The following is a 23,757-nucleotide window of genomic DNA, read 5'->3' as shown; positions in this document are numbered from 1 at the left end:
AATAGAATATATCTTTATATTGTAACCTAGGACAAAGACCCACAGGCAAAAGCTTGGAAATAGTATCCTGAAATCATTGGGTACAATTTAAAGCTCATTCCATGGGAGGCATAGAGGAGAGGGCAAAATATAACAGGAAACACCAACATTTCACTTTGCTAGAGACAATAATAGTGACACATGCAGAAAACTCAGGTAATTCTGTGGTACTGCGTTTTTCTTAACAGAGAGGAGCCCATATATAAAGGGATGCTCCATTTCCTCCTTTTTGAGTTAATTTTTGATGAGGACCGTGCTATTCAGAGGAGACATCACTGATGAGGAATATGCCTGTTTCAGAGAAATTCTGCCACTGGAAAAGTTAAGAAATTTTGTTTAATACAGTCCTACTGTTGGGGGTTATTTTTTTGTTTAGTTGATTTGATTTCAGGGCTTGGGTGTTTTTGTTTTGTTTTTTGTTTTCACCTATGCCTCCAACAGCCCAAGGTATACTGAAAGTTTTGAAACTTTCCTGGAATAAATGTAGAGATTACTGCTGTATTCACATAGAAAATATAGATTTGAGGTGCATACTTAGCACATGAAAATTTTGTAGTTGGTCATACACCAAAGGCTATTTAAGCATTACTCAGACTTGTGTCAATTTTCAAAGTTCTCAGGAAGTCAGGATTTGCAGACACTGGGAAGCATTACATGGGTTCAAGTAATTTATGGATTTGTTTGCACTACCACAAAAGGTTTGATTCATCAGCACCAGGAGGTGATCTACAGCTACAAAGCTCCCTTTATGAAGGGAGCTGTTAATGTCCAGGATTTAGTGCAAAGCACTAGGAGCACTAAGAGTCATTCTGCTGTTGGCTTGCTGTGAGACCCTAGGCAAGTCATTTAAATTCAATATGCCTGTAATAAAAATGAGCATATTATATAAAAGAACACTTCAAGATCCTTAACTAGTGTGTAAATGCAAATTATGAGTAGCAATTCTCATTAACATTAGTAAAAATGGTCATTATATGTTCAAGGAGTTTGATAGGAGATTAATCCTCTAGGTAACATGACTGCCTGCAGGACCCAGGAATTATAGTTGGTGACCCAGAAGTTTCCTTTCTATGTTTCCAAAAAGAAAACATGTTAAATGTGAAAAATTCTAAAATGCACCATAATCCTCCACTTTTCTTTTCATTCCAGACTGCAAACTCCATGAACCAGTGGGATAATAACATAGTTCAATAATAACAGTGATCTTCTAACAGAGTGCTTTGCAGGCATTTTGGAAACCTTAGCCAACACGACAGTTTCACCTTTCCAGTGCTCCTTCAAAGTACACACAGCTTTAAATGAGATACCTCTAGTGTTTCCTACCCAAATGAATTCTGGCTATAAGTAATCCCATTCTGGTGGTTGCTTTGCTGCCCCCAGTGAACTTTGCTGGGTGTGTCAGCAGGTAAATACCATGTATTTTTTGACCTCTGGTTTGTCATGTTCTGAAACAATGCCACAAGGATCATTGCCTCAGTTTCTGAGCTTTCTGAAATATTCCCTGGTTTCTTGGCTTCACAGTCACCTTCTGCCTGAATATCACATTTTACTTCAGTCTCCAACTGTTCATTAAGTGACATATTCTCCAGTGTATGTTCCCTTTTTTATGGCCTTTTCTCCTTTCTGTGGACTGCTGCCCTCCTTATCTCCTTCTCTTCACTGTTCTGGAAGTGTAAATGTCAGTGAAAAGGTGTCACTGAACTTTCTCCATCAGTATTTCTTGAGTGGTTATGTATTGTCCAACTGAAAGATTACTTTTAATGCCAGCATTCAGCACATTAATTGAGAGATAAGCCTTAACACTGATTTCTGCTGACCTCCTTACAACCTGCTCTCATCAACAGATACAGCAGCTGTGACACAAAACCTGAGTTTGTGTTACTCGCTAAATCATAATTCAAATTCCACAGAAACCGACAGATTTATTTCCACTGACTTCAGCTTAAGCATTAAATCCAGAAGCATCTTTTCCTGTTCTCAGTGTGTTATGCAGTACCTCATCAAGTGACTGCCTTTGCTCACTGCCTCAGTCAGCCCATCTGGTCTTTGGTCAGCTGAGGTGGTGTAACCATACAGGGGAGAGTGCAGCTTTCAATAGCTGTGGTCAGAGCCGGCTGCTCCAAGTGTTGTTTTAGCTCCTTCTTGTCCCCTTGATCTTGTGGGAACCACATTTTCAAATACATGCTTCAAGCCAAGTTTTCAAAACTATTCCCATTTAGAAGTCTTGATTTATGTCTATAAGTGTTTAAAAGCAGGAGAGCACCCTGAAACCCAAAGAGTTTAGGAGTAGAATTTGAAATATTAGGAGGGATTAATTTCTTCACAGAATAAGGAGCAACTATTGTCCCATGCAACCATTCACTCTTTTTATGTGCTTCATTTTATTTGTTAGAATATCAAACAGCTAACTCATTGGTAGTGAGAAGAGGCAAACAAGATCAGCTGTAAGAGTTTCAGCATATTTTGAATATTTTGTAAAATCCAGAAGTGTGTTTTTCTCTGTGTTTATCCTTTCAGAGAGTATTCCAATTTTGCGTGTCTCTGCTCCTGTTTGCCTTGCTGTTATCAGTGGCATTAGAAGGCCACCATTTGGCTTTTTGTGGTTACAGCCTGACTGGAAACAGGAAATAGCCAGAAGTCATATAACACCTGTAGTCCAGTTGTCCTGAAATTTTGGATTTCACAGCGTACAAGTTTCAAAACAAATCAGATGTCCTTATGAACTGGGCATCCAAACCATTGGCATTTCTGCCTTGCTCCTCAGGGCTCCCAGGGGACCTGGTGTTCCTCAGCCTGGACCTTGGGTGTGCCAGAGGACAGACAGACACTTTTCTGCTGACTAAGGGAGATTCTATGTAAAATGTCCAAAGAGGCACAATAAGAGGAACTACCTAAAGAAGGGCATAGCCAGGTGGGGGTTGGCCTCTTCCCCCAGGCAACCAGTGACAGGACAAGAGGACGTGGTCTGAAGCTGTTCCAGGGTGGTTCCAGTTGGACATCAGGAAGAATTCCTTCCCTGACAGGGTGGTTAAGCATTGGAATGGGCTGCTGAGGGAGGTGGTGAAGTCACCAACCCTGGAAGTGTTCCAGAAACACTTGGACATGGCACTTAGTAATGTGGTTTTGTTGGCATGGTGGTGGTCAGTCAAAGGTTGGACTTGAGGATCTTGGAAATCTTTTCCAACCTTAATGATTCTGTGACTCTGTGATTCTGTATTGTCCAGTTTGTCCTGAGAGGTGCTGTCTACACAGGAGGCTTCCTGAATCACCAGGAAATGCACAGCATGGATGTAAAACCCTGTCACCTTGATCTCTTCTGATTCACATGAAACAAAGGGCTACAAGAATAGCAAAGCCAGAAGTAGATAAACTCCCTGGGTCATCTGCAATCCAGCTTGCTTCTTCAGCTGCCTCTCACCATGAAAACACTTACTGAAAACACACCATGAAATTCTGAGCACTTTACAATACTACTGTTTTCTTAAAAGAACATTTCTGTGACTCTGACTTTCTTTCCTGTGACTGCTGCACAATGTGTTTGGGCTAACTGCAAAATTATACACAGAAGGTAAACAAAGGCATATTACAATTTACACCAGAAAAAACATTTAATTTCAAACTCTAAAACCAAGATAATTGAGATCATGCCTTCTTTACTGCCATCAGCAGTGCATCAATCCACTTCTGTAAGTCTCATACAGGTACAATAGTGACTGGGAGACATGTGCACTTACCCATGTATAGGATGAAGAGAAGGTAGCTGAGATAACCCAAGAACCACCTGAAATGGTCACAAGATTTGCCCATCAACCTGCCAGTTCTTCAACCAGATGTTTGATCTGTGCTAGGCACTGAAGTGCAAGATAAATACTATTGATGGTCAGAGACTGGGCACACCATGTTGATTGGAGTAGCTAAGATAGGAGCCTGGAGATCTGCTAAACTCATGGCAGACATAAAGAGAATCAGGAGAATGGAAATTACAAATCTTCACTGTACCTTGGATTAGTCACTAAATATTACTCCTTGTTTTCTGGCATAGTTGGTCTGAACTCATATTCTCCATCAAATAAAATGCAATTTCTTCAATTATAAGCTTTCATGGAAGTCTGACAATTGTTTCTCCCACTTTGGAAGCTCATGTTCTCACATTCTAATAAAGGAGGCAGCATCAGAGGGCGCTGACCTAACCAGCCCTAATGAGTCTGCTCTGGTAGAAATTCATCCACACACTCCCAGGCTTTCCAAGTGAGGTGTGCGCAGTTCAGGAGATCAAGGTGGCCCCCAGCTGTATCTGACCAACTTGCAATTCTTTTTCTGATCTTTTAGTCCTTCTAACCTGTCTTGGTCTAAATGGCATTCTTACTGTTGCAGAGCCATACCATTAATTAATACTGTCATAACAAATTAGTAAAAGAGGGGAGCCTGGATTTCAAATGAACCTAAATTAGAAAAGAATAGGTGTGAAAATCACATTCATTCTGCTTTGAAATGGCTTAGCACTGCTGTTGCTTGTTCACATCCAGCCTCTCCAGAGCAGTGGTTGTCTATTTATTTTAACAAAGCTCATTGTGTTTTGTGTGTGTATCCTCAAAAAGAAGCAGGATTTCTCTCTTTGGCAAATACAGCTAACCTTTTGGTTCCAGTTAAATCCCCTATTTGCCAAAAGCTTCATCTGCAGGCTAAAGCAACCTCGAATCCCATATTGCAGTGATTCTTTACTTTGAGAAAGTCAAGGATTCCCACCAGTTAACCTTGGTGAGAAGGTGGCATCATCATGGGAAGAACAACCACCATGTCAGGGAAAGCCACATACCCCACAGTTCTCACCCACCCCCCTCCAAGACACCTGTTTCCCTGTGTTGCAAAGCTGGTTCATTTTCATACAGTGTATGTTGTTCCTGCTTCCTTAACTTTATTTCTCTCACTTTCCTCCTTCACCAACTTCCTGACTACTGTGGCCTCTCACCCGTGTCACGGTTAGGCCAGGACCGAGGTTGGCAGTGATATATTTGACTCCAGTGTGAAGAGCAGCAGCACATGGAGCAGGCATTGAGAAGCCTGCAACAGGTTTCTGTGAAGAGCTTTGTCCGGTTAACTGAGCAGCTACATAGTTTTATTAACTTCTCTGTTTCCTCTTACGCAAAGAGAAACAGCTGACAGGGGTGTGTGTGTAGTTCCTGACAGGAGAATGCTAGAAAGAGAAATGGTGGGGACCAGAGAGATGCCTTTGCAATGCAAACAACATTTGATTTTCAGCCATCTATTTCTTACTCTGTAGGTGGGGAAAGTCGCTTTTATAATCAGAGCTACAGGCAATCAAGAAATTTATAGGATTAGAGTTTCTTAAGCAAAACAATGGCAAAAGAACCAATTTAGAGGCACAGCATTAGTTTAGTGGATACTGTTATTATCTTGGCTGCTAATTGGATTGTAGTCACTTCTGGGCTCACAGCTGAGTAACAAGGACTACCTCCTCACCTTTCATACAAGAGCAATATAAAAGATATTTAATGCCCAGAGAGATTACAGCTTGAGTCTCAGATGAAGAAATTACTTTGGTTTAATGTATATAATCCATGCAAGATCAAACAGAGATGCAGAATGGCTACCTACATGGACTTACAGGAAATAAATTAACAGGGTAGGAAGGACTTTGGTGGCTTGCTCTCACAGCATCAGCACATATATGTAGACACATGAAGGGGTTGCACATAAAAACCAGTCATCACTGCAAAACAACACATAACTTTGCATCAGCTGGGCTCCAATAGTCCTGCAGTTCTTTGCTGCAGAAAGGAAGTTGGTATATGCATCTCCACACTCCCTGCCTCTCTCTTTTGCTCCTGCGTTGCTGTTCTGTGTAACTCCCAGCCATGGATAGCTCCAATCCCCAAAAGATTCCCCTGCACTCATCTTTAAGTCCTGTGTCATGTAGAGCATGCTCAGGGCTTTCAGAGCATTAGGTATGCTAAACAAAACTCTCCTAAATGAGATGTTAAATTCTAAATGTACCACTCACCTAATTAATAATACTTAGAAGAACTGCAATAATTGTGGTAATTAGTTAATGAATGGCCAATCTAAATTTACAGAAGTGAAAAAATAATTGTTATATCTTCAAGGAAGAAAATCTATAAGGCTGAAAGGTATTTTTCTATGTAATTTAATTTTACAAGCAATCCAAACCTTTTCTTCCTCTTAAAAGAAAGGAAACTCAAAATTATCTAATTTTCCCTTATAAAGAGTGTAAGGGTCCATGGTGATTACAGTGCATTCAGAGTAGGGTAAATCAGATTTAACCATCTAACTTAGCTGCTGGGTGCTCCTTTAGCTTTTTAGTTGTTGAAAATACTTCATACCACCCATGCATCCACAGAAACAGCATTTGATTTCTTCCCTTCAGATTCTAGATTGCATATTAAACATGTCTAGTGAGACCCAGCGTGGATTCTGCTGACTTGTGCTGTTTACCTTAATAAACCAGCCTTGTCTATCCATGAAGCTGATGGTGTGGATCTGATTTGTGAAGAATTACTATTTGTGCAGCTCATTAGGGTGAGACAGTTTGTGCAGAATGATTAGGGCTCCAGCAACCAGCAGACCTAGTTAGTACATGAAAGCTGAATCCCAGTCTGGTGTCATCCAGACATAAAACCTTCTTCTAAACCAGACACTCTCGCAGCTGTCAGAGTTGCTTCTGTTGTTTTCTGGCTTTGTAAGTGAGCTAGGGACACTTCAAAAAGCTCCCAGCAAGCTGGACTTGTTAAAGCTGCCACTTAATCTTGGACTTGCATCCTGACTTTGTTTATGATGCTTCATTATTACCTACTAAATACAGCCATGATCATTCTGCTCCACTAAATAGAGCTGTAATACAAGTGCCCAGAGTGAATTTTTCTTTGGTTGACTTCCATGAAAAGCCTTTTCTGTTTGAGCTGGAGTGTTAAAGTCATGCCAAAACCACTTCTTTATCTATTTTTATCTGTATTCACATCTAGGAAGCCTTAATTATTCAAGCAGAATTTTCCTTCTATGTAGAGTACCAGAGGCAAGCTCCTAGCATTTATTTTATGATGACTACCTCCCTCTTGTGGTCCTTGTGCCAGCCCTGTGGCAGGCAGGCAGATCCACCGTTGTGTGAGGGGAAAACTAACAACACAAAATGCTTGTGCACCCGGGCAGGGCTGTGGCTCAAAGCCCCCAGAGATGCTGCTGAGAATCCCAGTGCCACACGTAGCAGAGGGACCACTCCCTACCACTGAAAAGGGAACATCTTTGTCCATTTTATTTTTCTCTCAAATGCTAGCCTTTAAATAGTGAATTTGTGTCGTAGTCATGGAGAAAACCAACATTTCTCCTGCCCATTTTTCTCAGCTAAAATGTCCAGACATAGTGCTATGTGAAATGATTAAGCACACACACACACACAAAATAGTATGCAGGTCATAAAATTCAGTAAGGGGAAAGTATTTAGGGCTTAATCTTAGGACTGCTGAGAAATAATGGACAGAACAGACTTTGGACTTGTTATACTGGATGTAAAATATGATTAATGTGTTTAGACATTTATACAACCAGAGAGAAGTGGCTGAAGTTCTTTGAGGTAGTAAAATCCTTTTTTGTTCACATAGTGCCCCCTTAATACGAACATCTTACTAGTGAGTCTGGATTTTTAATGGGAGCAAAATTTGAGAGCAAGGGTGTTGTTTTTTTCTTTTTGCACATGAATGATGCATGATGTGAACTTTTGTTAAGATAAAATATTTTTACAAATTTATGAGAAATAGAAAGGGGAGATAAATATCTGTAATCACTGGAAAAGTGGGTAAATTATCTATCTCCACTCATCACATTTTATTCAGTGAAAGCAGTTACCATTGTCTATGTCTCATGATATCCATCAGCTTCTTAGACTGTATTCTAAGACATATAAAATATTAATGCATCCATTAAACTTTTCTCCCCTACCTTTCATGCTGCAATATTATTTTGTCTAAACAAGTTCATGTTCCTTTTTCAGCCTTCTAGTTTTCTAATTGACATGTCAGAGTCTACTTCCAAGTGAACAGTTATTTCCTATTTGTCTTCTGAACCAGGGTAGGAATTGATATGAAAATACCTAAGCATGATTGCTCTTAACCTACTTGTCATCATGTCTGCTGCAGACACCAGCCCCATAATCAGACCTGAATTCACACAATGGTACCTTAAAATCAGTGCTACAATGAGATGTCATCCAAATGAGCCCATGCTACTGAAGCCATGCTAATTTGCAATTCCTTTTGTGCTGTCTCTTTGTGCTCTTTTTATCCAGTTCATCTTTAAAAACTAAAGGTGGAAAGAGTACATTCTCTGAGCAAACACAGTCAATTAACAAAATGACTGCAGTTTGGTTTGTTCAGAAAAATAATTTAAGCATCCCATAATCTCTAAGTTTTCTGTTCCTGTTGAGTACTCTTCTTTTGAGTTCCTATTTTTGGGCCATCTTCTATGAACTGGGCACTCATGCTCACAGAAATAATTATAATCAACTCCTTTCCCTCTTATGTGGGTCATTGCTTTAATAGGTTAAACACAAGGAACAATGTGTGTCCCCAAGGTCTGGTGGGGAGGGTGGAGACAGCTACACTGCCTTAGTTTCTTGTTTGATAATTAGTTCTTATCCAAATCAACTCTGCCCTGTACTTTTAAGGAATAATCCTCACAGGGATATTGGAGAATAAACTCATTACTCCTGAATGAGACCCCTCTTTTCTTCTACTCTCCTTGAAATGCACACAAGTAATTCTAACTCCCAGTGCCTAATGACTCTTGAGTACCATCCTATGGAGAACAGCTCAGAACAGCATCACAAAGATACTGCTAGGCCTTGGTTGTCCTGCTCTTTGCAGAGAAGCAGTGTCCAAGAGGGGAGTAGAAATGCTTGTTTAATCCTGACCCAGCTACACAGAAACCTTCTGCAAACCAAGCCAGTGGCCATCAACATGGAGCAGACAAAAGCAAGCTAGAAAAAAAGCAGGGAGCAGTGGTTGGTGAGACAGAAGTCAAGTTTTTTGAAGGCTCATGGTTATGGCAGCAATGAGGGGTAGATGTGCTGATTGGTGCACACTAAAGCTACAAATCAGAGACACACTGAAGTTTTTGTGCCTGAGTATCAGCAATTTGCACAAAAAAAGAAACATATCACATAGCTGTTAAAACTGTTGTCTGAGCCAAAAGTTAGCAGGCACTGCTTGGAAAGCAGCATGAAAAGAGTGTCCAATAATAATGTTTAGAGCAGCTCATAACACAATCACATGGAGAGAAGAGGAATTATCCATGAGGATCACCAGTCTAGAAAACACCTTCACAGGTGCTAAGGGCAGTCATCAGCTCTTACCAATGAAAACCTAAAAAAGCCATGGCACATTGATTCCTATGGATCCTATGGATTACTGAGCTTGCAACTCTGCCCAAGGGTTTGGCTACTTCCAGAAAGGAATGACAACACATTAAAACACTGTCATATTTTGCTGCCTTTTGTGGCACTACATATTCTCCCTTCAGTGCTCAATTAAATCCAATCAGGACTTTTTCCTGTATGGATTTACATGGACATTACCAGAACAGGGCCATGAGTTGCTGACACAAAGATATCTCCATCTGTTCTGTGCTTGACTTCTTCAAAAATGCACCTTCAGTGCTGCAGCAAATTCCTGCTGATCATAAATCATGGCTCTCTGATGGTTTGGACATACCCTAAACTATCAACATTTATTCTGGCAAGTATCTCAGCATGTCTGGAGGAGTCTGTGGACTGTATTTCCCTTCCACCTGGTGCTGACTATTAATTAGAGAAGAGACCATGGTATCTTAAAATTTATTTTTTTGCTAAATAAGCTATTTTACTCAAATTCACCAAAAAAAATCTAAAAGCAAAGCCACAAAGTACTGCCATATGAACTGTCATGGAAAGATTATCTTTCCCTTCCTTTTTTTTTTTTTTCTTTATTTAAATGTATGATATTTTTGGTCACAATCATAATACTATTGATAGGAGATGCCCTCTGCTTTTGCAGGGCAAAAGGCTGCAGCTGCATATTTTATATTTTGACTTTGAGAGAGATAAAAGTACAAGAGGGATAAGCTGCTGCTGTCACCATCCTCTGGAGAACACTGATGGGAAGAAATTAATAGCATTCCCCAAAACACTGACAAGCTACAGTGCATAGACTTTTCTTTTAAATCCTAGATTCATGAAAAAAAAAGTAACATGACTTTCAAATTTGCTAGTCTTTGATATAGATTTTGAAATTTTTCCCCTTATGAATAGGCAGGAGCCTAAATTTATATCTTTGCCTGCATCTCTTCTTGGACATTCGTGAACTTAGAGAGATCTTAAGCCCTCCTCTCTCCAAAAGAAAAAAAGTTTAAAAAACAACATTTTCCTTTATATAACAAAAATCAATTAAGCAAGCCAAACTAGATAGTCTTTACAGGCAGACTAACATCCTTGCCATGTAACAGAGCTAAAATCTGGCAGATACCTAAGCAAAGCTGCCCTGTGGCAGACCAGGAGCAACTTGTGCAAATCCAAGGGATCTGTTGGGGAGCCCTTGATAACAAGAGGTCACCAGATAAACCAGCCAATGAGGCTGAACTGAGCAGGGGGAGAGAAAGAAACTTTGCAAAGACAAGCTGGAGGGGGGAAGGAAAAAAAGAAAATCTTCCAGGCTGCCTTTGACAGAAATTGATCCAAACAAACTAAACACTCCTACTGTAGTAGTTAGCAGCAGTTGGGTTTTTCTCCTCCCTTTCAAACCACCAGATGCCAACAGGGGATCAGCACAGGCTGCTTGCCTCTCCCAGGCTGTGTTATTCACTGTGCAGGAGCAGGGCTGCTCCCAGCTGCAGCTATGAGGGCACTTGCTGGAGTCAGGAATAGAAGCTTATAATACAGAAATTACTCCCTTGAGGACCTGGGAACAGTTTTTATGGAGTGAGGGGTGGAATTTAGCCCCTTGGTGAAAATCAAGCAAAAACCACAAGTGTGGGAAGGAAACTGTTGGAGTTACAGCACAGTCTTGAAGTTAAATCCTTGCAAAGGCATGCATAGGGAAATCCTTTGACAGTAATTTGAGCTGTGTTTTGCTACCTATGCCATGTATTGTATTCTGGGAGCTTATTTTCTGCACATATACCTGCTACCATAGCAAATATTAAAAGTCCTTTTTGAGGTTGGGAGATTATGGTGAGTAACTGAAGCAACATAAACTACATTTTCTCTGAAATACATAGGCATGAAGCCACAAAACAATGTGGGCAGATAATACCTTTATTCCATATTCCCACAGGCATAAACCAGACCAGAATTTGAACCTGTGGATTTATAGCAAATAAAACTTATACTGAAATATGTTGCAGCTGTTTCTCATTCCATCCTGCAGCTGATAAATAGCTAATCTCCAGTTCAGGCCTCTCTATTTAAATAAGCACACTAAAAAGTTGAGCTATCTCTGACTGAACTGCTTCAGCTGAATATCCTTAGCTTACTGCTTCTGGCCTCTATTAAATGCAATTCAGATAAATTCTGGCTTCTACTAGTATTTGTTTCTCTCTTGACACAGATGGTACCAGGTCCTGCTTAAAGCTTTCAGATTGGAAAAAAAATCTGAAAAAATACATTATTTAGTAAGCATAACTAAGGACCACTAATACTAGGAAGACAAAGGATTTCTTCTGTATTAGCTGTGAACAAATTGCTCTCCATGGGCAGCCTCACCCCTGCCATTAAAATTGATGATTTTGCAGAGCTGCGGCCAAAGAGGGACTCATCTTTCCCTGAAGCACAGCTGACAAGCAGGAGCTGTCAGACACCCTCCACTTGCTGCATATTCTGCTTCAGAGCTGCCTCTCTCCCTGCTGGTGTCAGGCAGCAATCAGGCTGCAGGCAGGGAGTGGGCAGCTCTGTCCCTGCCAGGGCACAGGCTCACAGGTGTCTCCCAAAGTGCTCAGCCTTATTTCCCTTCCCAGCTCTGCTGGTTCCCATTTTCTGACACTCCCTTTATCAGGAGAGATCTCCTCTCTCCCAGCACACCCCAGCCAGGCAGCAGCAGGCTGGAGCTGCAAGAAGGCAGCTGTGAGAACAATTCAGTGTGATTTTAGGTTAAATGTCAGCTGCCCCATCCTTGTGATAATAGCTGGCATTAGAGCACATTAACACAATTGCACTTGCTGCAAATTAACAGCGATCGGTGCAGAGGCACAATATCAAGTGCAATAATAATACACATGTATGAAAAGCATCATGATCACTGCCTAATTAATTAATAACCGGTTACTGATTAAAAGGGGAGCATTTGGAGCTAAATGTGTCCTTGACAACACTAACAGGATTGGTTTAGCACTGATTGTATTTTCCAATAAGACACATAAGTGCAAATAATTGCTTCCACTATATCATGGAATTAGTTCCATGACAGTTCAGCTGATTACTTCAAGGTTTTATCTGTGTTTTGTAGCTGCAAGATCAGCTACCATTTTGCACCTTACCAGCTGGTAGTGAAACACTCTTCTGTTTACATGTATTGCATGTACTGTAGCAGGAAAGCAGAATCAATACTGTAGATATATACAGTACCTGCATCACAAAGGTTACCACGCTCGGAAAACAGCTGATGAAAACTTGAGGTAATGAGCTGAAACATCCTGCAAGTAATTCCTAGCAGCACTAAAAACAATAATATAACTTTGCCTGACATGGGTAATCCTCCACAGACTGAGGGAAGCATAATTTTTTTCTGGAAGGGAGTTTTGTGGTCCACTGAGGGTTTGAGTGAGATATGGGATATACCTTATAAGTGAGGAGTGCCTCATAACTCAGGGGAGGTGGAACCTAAATGAAGTCACAGAGGTCATTCTTATTTTATCACTGGGGAAAATGTGTCCTGTATATCACAGCTTTTTCATACATTTAGTTAGTGGGATAATTCTAGGTACAACAAAATGTTCTCTTTTTTTTAATCTTGTATTACATGAACAGAAAGCTTTTAAAACAACTAAAAACAATTGCAGAGGGACCATTTGCTATGCAAGTCCAAAGTTAGGCTTCTTTATGTGAGTTTAATGAAGTACATGAGAACTCTGAGGTTTGTTTAGGGTATGGAGCTATCAGCTAAATATTTTTGCACATTTTTCCATACATTTTTTGCAGTGACTGCAGTGCAGAATCTAGAAGGGTCAATGAAGCAGTCAGAGAAGTTTGCCCATCCTTTTATCTCCCTTCATGATAGCAGCCACTCATGTGATGTGAATACTCTGAAAAAGAGATTTCAGTGCATGTTTTCAGGCTGCTTTCCAAATTAGTTTTCTGTGATCAGCTTTCTACTGCTCTTAGCAATCCTTGAGACTGTTCAACAATATTTGATAGCTTAAGATATCTCAAGGCATTTTTTCATCTATGCAGTTTAAAAATAGGGACTTTGAAGGAGCAAGTGCAACCCAAACTTGTCCTGCACAGGGGACAATGCAGTCACCCCCAAGGCAGCAGCAAGCAAGCCAGGCAGCATGGTGGCAAGATATACAGAGACATTATGGTGTCTCCATTTTGTCTTATTTCTTCTCTTCTTAGTGCAGGGGGCCTATGCACTCTCTTTTTTAGAGGTATGATTTAATTTGAGCCTGAAGATCCACAGAGGGTGATGGGTTCCTGGTGGATGGAGAGGCTGAGCCCATATGTTGGTCCAGGAAAAAACCTGAATGTGCAAATATGAGGGCAGTCATCTCAGTGCTTGCTTGGTGGGGCCAAGGGAGCAGGCAAGAAAAAAAAAGCCAGTGCTTCTTTTATTTGTACCTGTCTGGGTAACCCAAAAGTGATCATCGGAGTTTAAATGTATTGTAGTAACAGCTGTGAACAATTTCATTGTTTCTCAATGCAGGATGTTGCCAGTTCAAAAGACTGTCAGTAATCATAACAAAGCTATTTCTCCTTTTCTCAGACAGTAAAATAAACTCAGACATAGAATGGTTGCATTCTCCTTTTTTTGTAACATACCTAGTTTTGATTGCTGACAGGCTTTATTAGCAAGAGGCAGAAAGGTTGAGAAATGGTTGATTAGAGGTTCAGCTGTAAACTGGAAATATCCTTAGTCAGATGTCCATTGATGCATCTGCTGTGGTACATTTGTTATAGGATAGATGGAGCAGGTGTTAAAATCCTTATTTAGCAAAATTGAAGCCCATCAATGTTGACACTGGATTAAACAGGAGTACTTGTTGCATTTGGCAGCTGTGAAGGGGGTTGCGGTTTGTTAGGGAAAGGGGGAAGTCCACAATGCATCTGTGGGGTTATGAGGTTATCTCATGATACATGGGGTTATGAGCCATGTATCATGAGATGAATGAGCCAGTGTTAGGAGAAAACTGAGTGAGTGTCTGCTTTTGGCTGGGATAGGCTTAATTTTCTTCATAGCAGCTTTTATGTTGCTGTGTTGTGAATTTGTGAACAAAACAATGTTGATAAAACACCAATGGTTTACCTGTGGCTGGGCAGGACTTACATAGCATAAGGCTTCTCTGCTTCTCACCCCACCCTACCAGCAAAAATTCTGGGAGTGCACAAGGAATTGGAAGGGGACACAGCCAGGACAGCTGACCCCAACTGACCAAAGGGGTATCCCACACTGTGTAGCATCATACTCATCAATAGCAGCCTGGGGAAGAAGGAGGAAGGGACAAAACTCAAGAGTTAAGACGTTAATATTAGACCAAATAAACTGTCTTCAAGTCAAGCCGTGAATTTTCTCACTTTTACCCTTCTGATTCTCTTCCATATCCAACTGGGAGGAAGAGGAAGGAGGCAGCTGTGTGTGACTGAGCTGCCTGCCAGGGTAAACCCATAGCAGTAGCACAGGGACACACCTGTGGGAGGTATATAAAGTCACCATTTATGAATCTGCATTGACATGCTGGCTTTCACTGACGCTAGTGGAAAAAATTTGTTTGGTACAGGTTCCATGTTAAAAACCACACTTAGGGAATATTTGTACAAGAAAATGCTGAGATAGTGTAACTTAAAATCCACATTGATGGCTGTTCTTAGAAAGCTGCCTGGTTTCCATTCAAACCTTGAGGGGCTAATCAATAAAGCATAATTATCTCCTCTGTTTATAGGGTCACGCTTGTTCTCAGTTTGAATTGAGAACTATTGAAAGAACATAGGAGGAAGACCTGAATGTATGTGTCAGGATCAATTCAGAGTTTAAATTGCTTATAATGGCTTTTTAATGTCAATGCAGATATCTCTGAGTAGCCTAAAGAGAGGGTGACAAAAAAAGTAACTGGCTGTGTCACCAGCTAGTTTTGCTTTTTTTAACTGAAAGGGATATTGTCAACAGGAAACCTAGGCACAGAGTTTAGTATAAGTCTAAATATAGCACTTTGCATCTTGGTGATGCAGCCTGGGATTGTTTTATTAATTTTAGCTTTCTTTTCTCCCTGATTGCCATTAGAAGAATCAATTTTTATTTTTTTAAAGGAAATATGATCACTAATTATGGAATTTGTTGAAAGTGGGAAGTGGGTTATAAAAGGTTTTGATAAATGGGATCACAAATGAGCTGAGATCTCTGGAGATCATCTAGTCCAGTCCCTGCCCAAGCAGGACCAGGTACAGCAATTGTCCAGGCTCATGTCCACTTGTGGTTTTGAGTATGACAAGAGATGGAGATGGAGACTCCACAACTTCTCTGTGCACTACCAAGAAGAATCTGGCCCTTCATTCCCTCCCATCAGGTATTTCTGTACATTATGATATCCCACTGAGCCTTCTCTTCTCCAGACTGGACAATCCATCTCTTGCAGCCTCTCCTCCTATGAGAGATGCTCCAGTCTCTTGACCATGGCCCTTTGTCAAGGGGACTCAGTTCAGTATGTCCATCTCTCTCCTTTCTGGGAGGCCCAGCACCAGCCCCAGCACTCCCAGTGTGCCTCACCAGTGCTGAGCAGAGGAAAGGATCATCTCCCTGCACTGCTGGCAGTGCTCTTTCTCATGCAGCTCAGGAGGCTGTTTGCCTTCTTTGTCATGAAGTCACACTGCTGGCTCATGGGCAGCTTGTTATCCACCAGGACCCCAAGGTTCTTCTCAGCAAATCTGCTCTTCATCTGGTCAGCCCCCAGTCCATCTGGGTACCTGGGGCTGTTGTTCCACACATGCAGGACTTGGCAGAGCTCTTTGAGAAATTCATGAGGTCCTTGTCAGCCCAGTTCTCCAGCCTGTTGAGCCTCCATCCCTCTGGATGGCAGCATGGCCCTCTGATGCATCAGCCACTCCTCCCAAAGTTGCATCACCAGCAGACTTGCTGAGGGGACACTGCCCCATCATCCAGCTGACTCATGAAGATGTTAATAGCACTAGGCCTGTGTTGACCCTTAGGTACACCATTAATGACGTGCCTACAAGTGGCCTTTGTGGCACTGTTCCTGCCCCTCTGGTCTCAGGCTTTCAGCCAATTTTCAGTCAAATTCACTGCCCATTAACCATCTAACCAATACATTGTCAGCTTGTCCATTATGGTGCTGTGAGAGATGGTGTCAAAGGCTTTAATTAAGCCAAGGCAAGCAACACCCACTACTCTCCCCTCATCCACCAAGCCAGTCACTTCATAATAGAAGGTTATCAGGGTCTCTCAAGCTCAATTTCCCTTTCACGAATCAATGTATACTGATCCTCAGTCTCCTTCTTGTCCTTCGTGTTTGGAGAAACTTTGGAGGACGATTTTGTCCACCACCATCTTCTTGGGGGTTGATGTGAGACTGCAAGGCTTGCAATTCCCAGGTTGTTCCTTCTTGTCCTTCTTGAAGACAGGAGTGACATTTGTTCTTCTCTAGTCTTCAGGAAGCTCTCTCAGTTGCCATGAGCAGGAGCAGGATAGAGCAGGGTATTTTTGATTTGGTTTTCCTCTCAGCAGCATGTTACTGAGCTACTTTCAACATGACAAGACTTCCATGGTCAGTGCTATGCTGGAAGCTGGATGAGGAGATCAAAACAGCCCTCTCTGACTTTAAAATCTTTGGGTTTGAAATTACTCATAATACTGTCAAGTCAAATGCAACTGATAAAAATACAGCGCCTTTTTTGTAAGTGGATCATGTCCCTTTAGCATGGTTATTCAGTAGTCCTAAACACTCTTGTTAATAATGTGTGACAGGCAACTGTGATGGGAATGCTTCATGATTGCTCCTTATGCGATATCATGCTGGGATTGCAGACCCATGCTCTGCTGTTTTGTTATCTGTACTTCACTTCAGACATGTTTTATTATAGTACTTTAAAAGGAAGAATGGAACATTTTATATTTTCCTGCCAAACCCCTTCTGTCTGGTTTTTTTCCCTTAAAGAATTGTTTTTATCATCTATCTTTTACTGTGTATCATATCATTATCTTCACCTGTTAGGGGGAAAAATGAATGGACTTACAGTGTACAACAGACTGACAGCAAATCATAGCATGGATGTTCCCTTCAGAATGACAGTTATACCCTAGATGGCACAGTGACTAAATAACTCATTGTGAGAAACTCCTTCTCACAGACAGTTGTTAAATTGAAGGTATTACCAAAACAGAATGCAAGAATTATTGCTTGTTCTATGGTCATTTTTCTCTAGGTAAGAATATAAGCTTCTTTTTTTTCTTTCTATTAGAAACAAACTGGAAGAACCAATCCAGCCCTCAGCATCATTACAGTACCATTATTGTTTATGCTGACCTAGTATTTTCACTATAAATCCTGTTTTCCACATGACTCTTGAGACCAGGGTTCATTTGCAGTCCATACTTGTTTCAGGGAAAATTTTTTTAATGTACTTTGAGGGCTTAGCAAGGACCTTTTAAAATTTTCAAATTACATAAAAACAAAAATTAATTATTTCAAACATTTTCTAGAATTGCTCTTTCATTCCTGTAGCAAAGAACCTAGAGCTCAGTTTGAAGCTGAGACTTTCCTAAATTGGGGACGTTCCTAAATGGGGAACTACTATATGTTTGAATGATCACAGTCAACCCATTAAGATGAACATCTTAATACATCTAGAAAAGGACCTATTTTTTGATAAGCCATGAATATTCAGAAACTTTATAAATACAATACAAAAACTCAGGTACCCCTGGTACTCCAGATACTCACGGCATGGTGTTTTGTTTCATTAGGAGATCAGCAGCAGACTTGTAATGCACAGAGCAGATCTATCTACTTTAAACCCAGTAGGACATAATAGATTAACAAAACAGTGACCACTCAAAGAGGAGAAAAGCAAGCACATCTTGCTCCTGCTGAGACCCACAGCAGGAGTGCACTAAGTGCCCACAGTGGAGGTGACTGCAGCCTGTGCTGTGGACAGGGACTGGTCCTGCTGCCAGCAGAGCTGGCGCTGCTGGGGAGCTGCTGGGGACATCTCCAGCCAGCATGGCTGGCTCTGGTAGAGGAGGCCTGACCATCACTCCAGCTCATCTTATGGCCCACACCACAGCTCTAGGGAGGAAAAATGTGCTTTAAGCCTATTTCAGCCTATTTCCAACAGAGTCCAGCATTTGCCCAGCAGCTCTGGGGCAGCTGAGAGGGGCTGCAGTCCCCTCTGTGTCCCTGTGCCCAGCAGGTCCTGGCTGAATGCCACCATGGAAGTGTGTGTGGAGGCCCTGGCAGCAGACAGGAGCAGGCTCCTACCACAAACACCAGCTAAACCAGGCTCCAGCCCAGCCCTCTCCCACCAGGACAGGAATACAGGTTGGAAAGGCTTTGGCAGGGCCCTGGCTTAGTCTGTGCCTCTGTCTTGCAGAGCAGAATGCCCTAGCTAAGGCTCTGCTGGATGGTGTAAGCCATGTGGATTTAGTCTAGCTCATTCCTGTTGCCCATGGAGTGCTGGATCAGCAGTGTCTGTATGCAGGGACAGGAAAGGAACAGGAAGCAGTTTTGCCCAGTCCCTGTGCACTGGGAGAGCTCCCACTGGGCAGTGAGCTCTGCTTCACCTCTCACTCTAATGCTCAAACACACAGAAACCTGCCCAGCAGCATAACTGGAGTCATCCTCTAGGATAACTGTGCCTTGTCAGCCCAATTTCTGCTTTCCAGAGCCTGAAGGGGAAATTATGATTGACTCTTACTTACAAAATGAGAAGGGGAGGGGAGAAGAGAGCTCCCACTCCTGTCTCCCCACTGGTTTGTAAGTACATGACAATAACACAGCCACACACAGGCATACACTAGTTTAGCTTCATACAGAAACTAACAGCTGATTTAAATTCAGCAGGTGCAAGTTTTCTGTGTGGACAAGACTCAAGTTGATAGGAAATCAATGGGTTTAGACATTTCTGAATTCTTCCCTGGCGCCAGGCAGTATGAAATTCTGTAGCCCTGGGGTAAGTGACTATACAATGTGCAGGTCAACACCGAGTCAGGCCAGCTGGATGATTCTGATAAAATCAGTTTTCTGCCTCCCATTTCACATCTCCTTTCTTTTTATTTTATTTTCAGATACCAGCATTAAAATTACTTCAGGATCCTAGTTTTATCTGGCAAAGATTAGGGACAGAGAGAGAGATTGAGAGGGCTGTTTGCAAAACTGTAAAGAACACGGAACAGCCCAAGTGTGAAAGCTATTCACCTTCACTTTATACCATTGACGGGTATAATAAAATATTTTTCATTCATCCATCAAAAAATTTTGAGCTATTTACACATATATATATATGCAGAATGCCCAATGTGATTTGGCATAAATGCTTTAATCACATGAATTTCAGGTGTAACCTACTTGTAGCTGCACAACTGAGTGTGAGGCATCTGTCTTAAGTGCCAGCTGATAATAAGCATCATGAATCTTCTCTCCAGATCCCGCAGCACTTCCCAGACAACGGGTTTGATTTGTTCTGGGCTTTCATGCAAAGCTTTCACTGAAGGCAAAAGCAATTCCTCGTGCAGAAGAGCCCACTGCACTACACAGACAGTGACTTCTGGGGGGTGAAGCACTGCAGCTTGAGCCAGAGCTTTGTTCCTGTGAGAATAGTCTTTTCTCCCCTAAAATATTTGAGCCAGAAATGTTAGAAAGTTATGATAACGTTAATGTCCAAACAAAGACAGAGGACATGTTCTGTGAGACTCCTCTGTAAAATTTGTATAGCTTTATCATGCTTTTAAAGGAAAGAAAAAAGGCATCTGCTACTCCAGCACACTGCAGAAAAAACATGTGGAGGATGATACAAAAGCATGGAATAGTCTTTTGTGACATGTGGAATGGACAAAAAGTCAGTAAAGGAAGAAACAGTGCCCAATTGTAAATGGAGGATCATTTTATTTCCATGTTACTTTCTGTTTTGGCACTGAAAGGGAGAAGTAGCTTAATTCTGATATTGTGGTGTTAACCATATGAAAAGCAGCTTTGTTGTAATTGATTTTGCTCAATTTCACATGTACACCCACACCCATACATATGCTTGTAAATGCAGAAGGATACAGCCAGCAAATTGGTGAGGTAAACTCATTTTCTAAAATAAATCTTTTAAAACAAGTTTTTTTAATAAAATCTCAAACAGGAAAAATAGATCTTAGAGCTGTCTGAAAATAAAATTTTTAATTTGAAAAACCATCCAGAAATATTTGTAAAATTATCAGAAATGTTCCTTGAGTCTAGTCAGAGAGTGATTGGAGGGAATTTTTTCATTGCTGCCACTTGAATTTCATGTGGCCATATTTACATGAATGGATCAAATTTGAAGAGGGAGACATACATTTGGTTTTCAAGATTGTCAAGTTTTTAATTTTTTTTTGTCTTAGCTTTACAGATATTTATGTAGAAAGATTTTTTCTTGAAAATCATGAATATAAAATTTAGTATATTTACACATTCTGAATGAAGCCTATGGAAATATGTGCTACAAAGTAAAGTTCATACACAGTGAAAATCTCTTTCAGGAGCATTAATTACTCCTGAATGTTTGTGAGTACCCAAAATCCTGACATAAAAGCTGTAATTTCTATGCAAAGTAGATAGGATGATTGAGTTATAATTAAAATGGTAATTATACCCTTAATGCTCTCTATTTGACTTTTCAAAAAAAAAATGTTATGCTCCAAGAAAAGCTATTTAAAGATCAGAGAAAAATGTTTGAAAAATGAATGTATTCAAGACAGTCTAGATCTTTTAAAATCCAGTTACTGATTTTTACATGCTTTCATGTATAGTCTGAAACATTTTCTTCATTTATTTTGGTCCATAGAAATAATAAAAAATCATTGGAACGTGAAAAGTTTAAATGAACGCAATATTCTCCAAGTTGATATTTAACATGATAAATATTTGAAATGTTGGAGGGCAGGCAGCAGTATTCACTTGCTGACTAAAATCCTGGCTTCCATCCTCTTAACTGGGCAATGCCAAGGAAAGAGCTGATGGGAATTTGGCAGCCCTGTCGTTCCCCCCTGGCTGTTTCGAGCACATTGACAGGACAAATGCATTTCCTTCGATCCCTCATTGACCCTTTAAAATTAAAGCAAGAGCACCTAAAGCTATACATTAAATGTCAGCAGTGGCAGTCTAGTGGAGCTGTGTCAATGTTTGATGATGTATGGCTTGCTGGGAGGCGCTGGGAACGCTGGCCCTGGCGGAGGTGACACCCAGCTGTGTGGCTCTCAGCCAGCCATGGTGCGTGCCCAGGAGGTGGGAAGGGGTAGGAGAGCAGTGCCCATGGGGTGGGATGTGCCTGTAGATCCAAGAGGATCCATGCAGCAGAGCAGGGCCTTTTCCCAGCTGCTGCCAAACTCGTGGTATTTGCACATGTGCACCCATCTGCCCGTGCAATTGGAATGTCCATACTGGGACTCTGAGCGTCTTGATTCACTCTGCAGTTGGTACAGCAGCCCCTTCTGCTCCTCAGCTAAGCACTCCTCAGGGCAAAGCAAAAGAAGGGGCTTAGGGAGCTGAAAACAAAGTAAAATTGGTAAAGTTGTGCAGGCTTAGATACCTGGTTTTTTGCAGCACATCTCAGCAAAGCCCCTTTGTCTCCATCCATCTATCTAACCCACATACACATCACTTATCTTGGACTTCAGGAACTCTTCTCTGTTATTAATTTTCAAATATGATTGAAAGTTTTTCCTTGTGTCCCACAAAAAGCACGATAGGGAGGATTTAGGACAGAATTTTTCAATTTTTGTAAACTACAGAGCCAACTACAGTGATTTCCTGGTTTCTAGCCAGTTTTATCTAGCATTAAAAAAATTAATAATAAAAAGGGAGCCAAGGACTTCCCTGCTGCTGGTCTATTTTTCTGCTCACCAATGGGTGATGGTGAGGAACTGTGAGCAGGCTCTGAAATTGGGGTAAAGCTGAAAAGTCATTGAAGGAAATGAGCTTAATTCCTGTTACATGCTGTCCCTCCTCATCCAATACCTGATCCAAAACCAGGGCTAACAGGCAGACCTCCTCTGAGGACCAGCTATACCCATTATATCAATCTGTTTGGAACTGTCTTGTGCCTGATAACAGGGATGATCACATTCTCCAGTGTGTGCTCTGAGCATCATACTCGGCTCCATATGTGGCAGGCTCTGTCTCTGTCCAGCACCAAGTTGTACCACACAGATCCAGCATCACAGTATTCCCCTCTTTCCCATGTATCTGTAATGCTCAAGATCCTCCTCTACTCCAAGCAGACTAGAAATGGTAGAAGGAGGAAAAAAAAGAAACTCATCTGGAGGGTAAGAGGGGAAGGAGTTTGTGTGTGGTAACAAGATAAACCTTTGTAAGGAGCATCAGTGTTACTCAGAAGAAGTAGTAAAAATCTGTAGAGGAAAAAGAATTGTAAACAAGCATGTGCATAAGGAAGAAGGGAAAAATCTGTAAGGAAAGGTAGGGGACAAGGATTATTGGCTGTCATCTCCTCTTGCTTTTTTCAAGAGACATTTGTGAAGTCTTTTCTTCTTGAGTGAGTCTGTTTCAATACCTCACCCCTTGTTTCATATGGTGGTTTATAGTCTCTCTGCAATCTGTAATTGAGAGCTGCTATTTGCAATCCCCTGCAGTAAGTTCTGAGTCACTGATTTTTAGTCATTGAGATTTTTAGAAATAGTATTAGTTAGCAAAGGACATGCTACAGGTATTTATCAATTCTAGTTGGTCTGAAAAAAATGTATTGGTAGGCATCACTGATAGCCACAAGCTATTCCAAATTTCTACCACTGTAAAATGAAATAAAATGCACAAGAAAAAATTTTAAAAGCTTTGCATAAAAAGCTGAACGCATAAAATAGCAGAAGTGTTCCATTTTTAAAGACACGGGAAGTCTAAACCAAAGCCTGCTTAAGTAAAGGTAAAAGCCTCAATAGATTTCTGAGCCAAGGTTTGGCTCAGATTCTGAATTCTTTCCTTAGTAACATGACTGCACTCTAGCAGAAAAGCTTTGAGGGAGGGGGAAAGAAGAACTTTCTGAAATTATTGGTGGTGGTGGATTTAGGAGTTGGTTTTATAAGTGCTTTCTCCACTGAAATTGAAGTACGTTGGATGGCAGTCTTGGCCACATACAACTGGGCTTGCTACATGCAAATGGATTCTTACTATTCTTACTAACTGAGGATGTCAGCAGCTGCAGTTCCTTTGCCAAATGTGGCACAAACACATACCAGTCCTTAATAAGAGTTTATTTCTTCTTCACATAATGCTAGTCCATGCCTTTTGAGCTGGGTTTTA

The 23,757-nt window shown here is 41.1% G+C and overlaps 1 protein-coding gene across 1 annotated transcript in view; it reads left to right on the top strand.

Annotated features, from left to right (window-relative positions):
- ADARB2 (adenosine deaminase RNA specific B2 (inactive)) overlaps nt 1-23,757 on the top strand; it is a 306,016-nt gene that overhangs the window by 206,910 nt on the left and 75,349 nt on the right. The window lies entirely within an intron of this gene.

This window comes from Agelaius tricolor, unplaced genomic scaffold, assembly GCF_023055355.1.
Source record: "Agelaius tricolor isolate 1412-34295 unplaced genomic scaffold, bAgeTri1.0.p SCAF_6, whole genome shotgun sequence".
NCBI lineage: Eukaryota > Metazoa > Chordata > Aves > Passeriformes > Icteridae > Agelaius > Agelaius tricolor.
The sequence above is the reverse complement of the archived record's forward strand: the minus strand, read 5'-3'. Positions and strand labels throughout refer to the sequence as shown.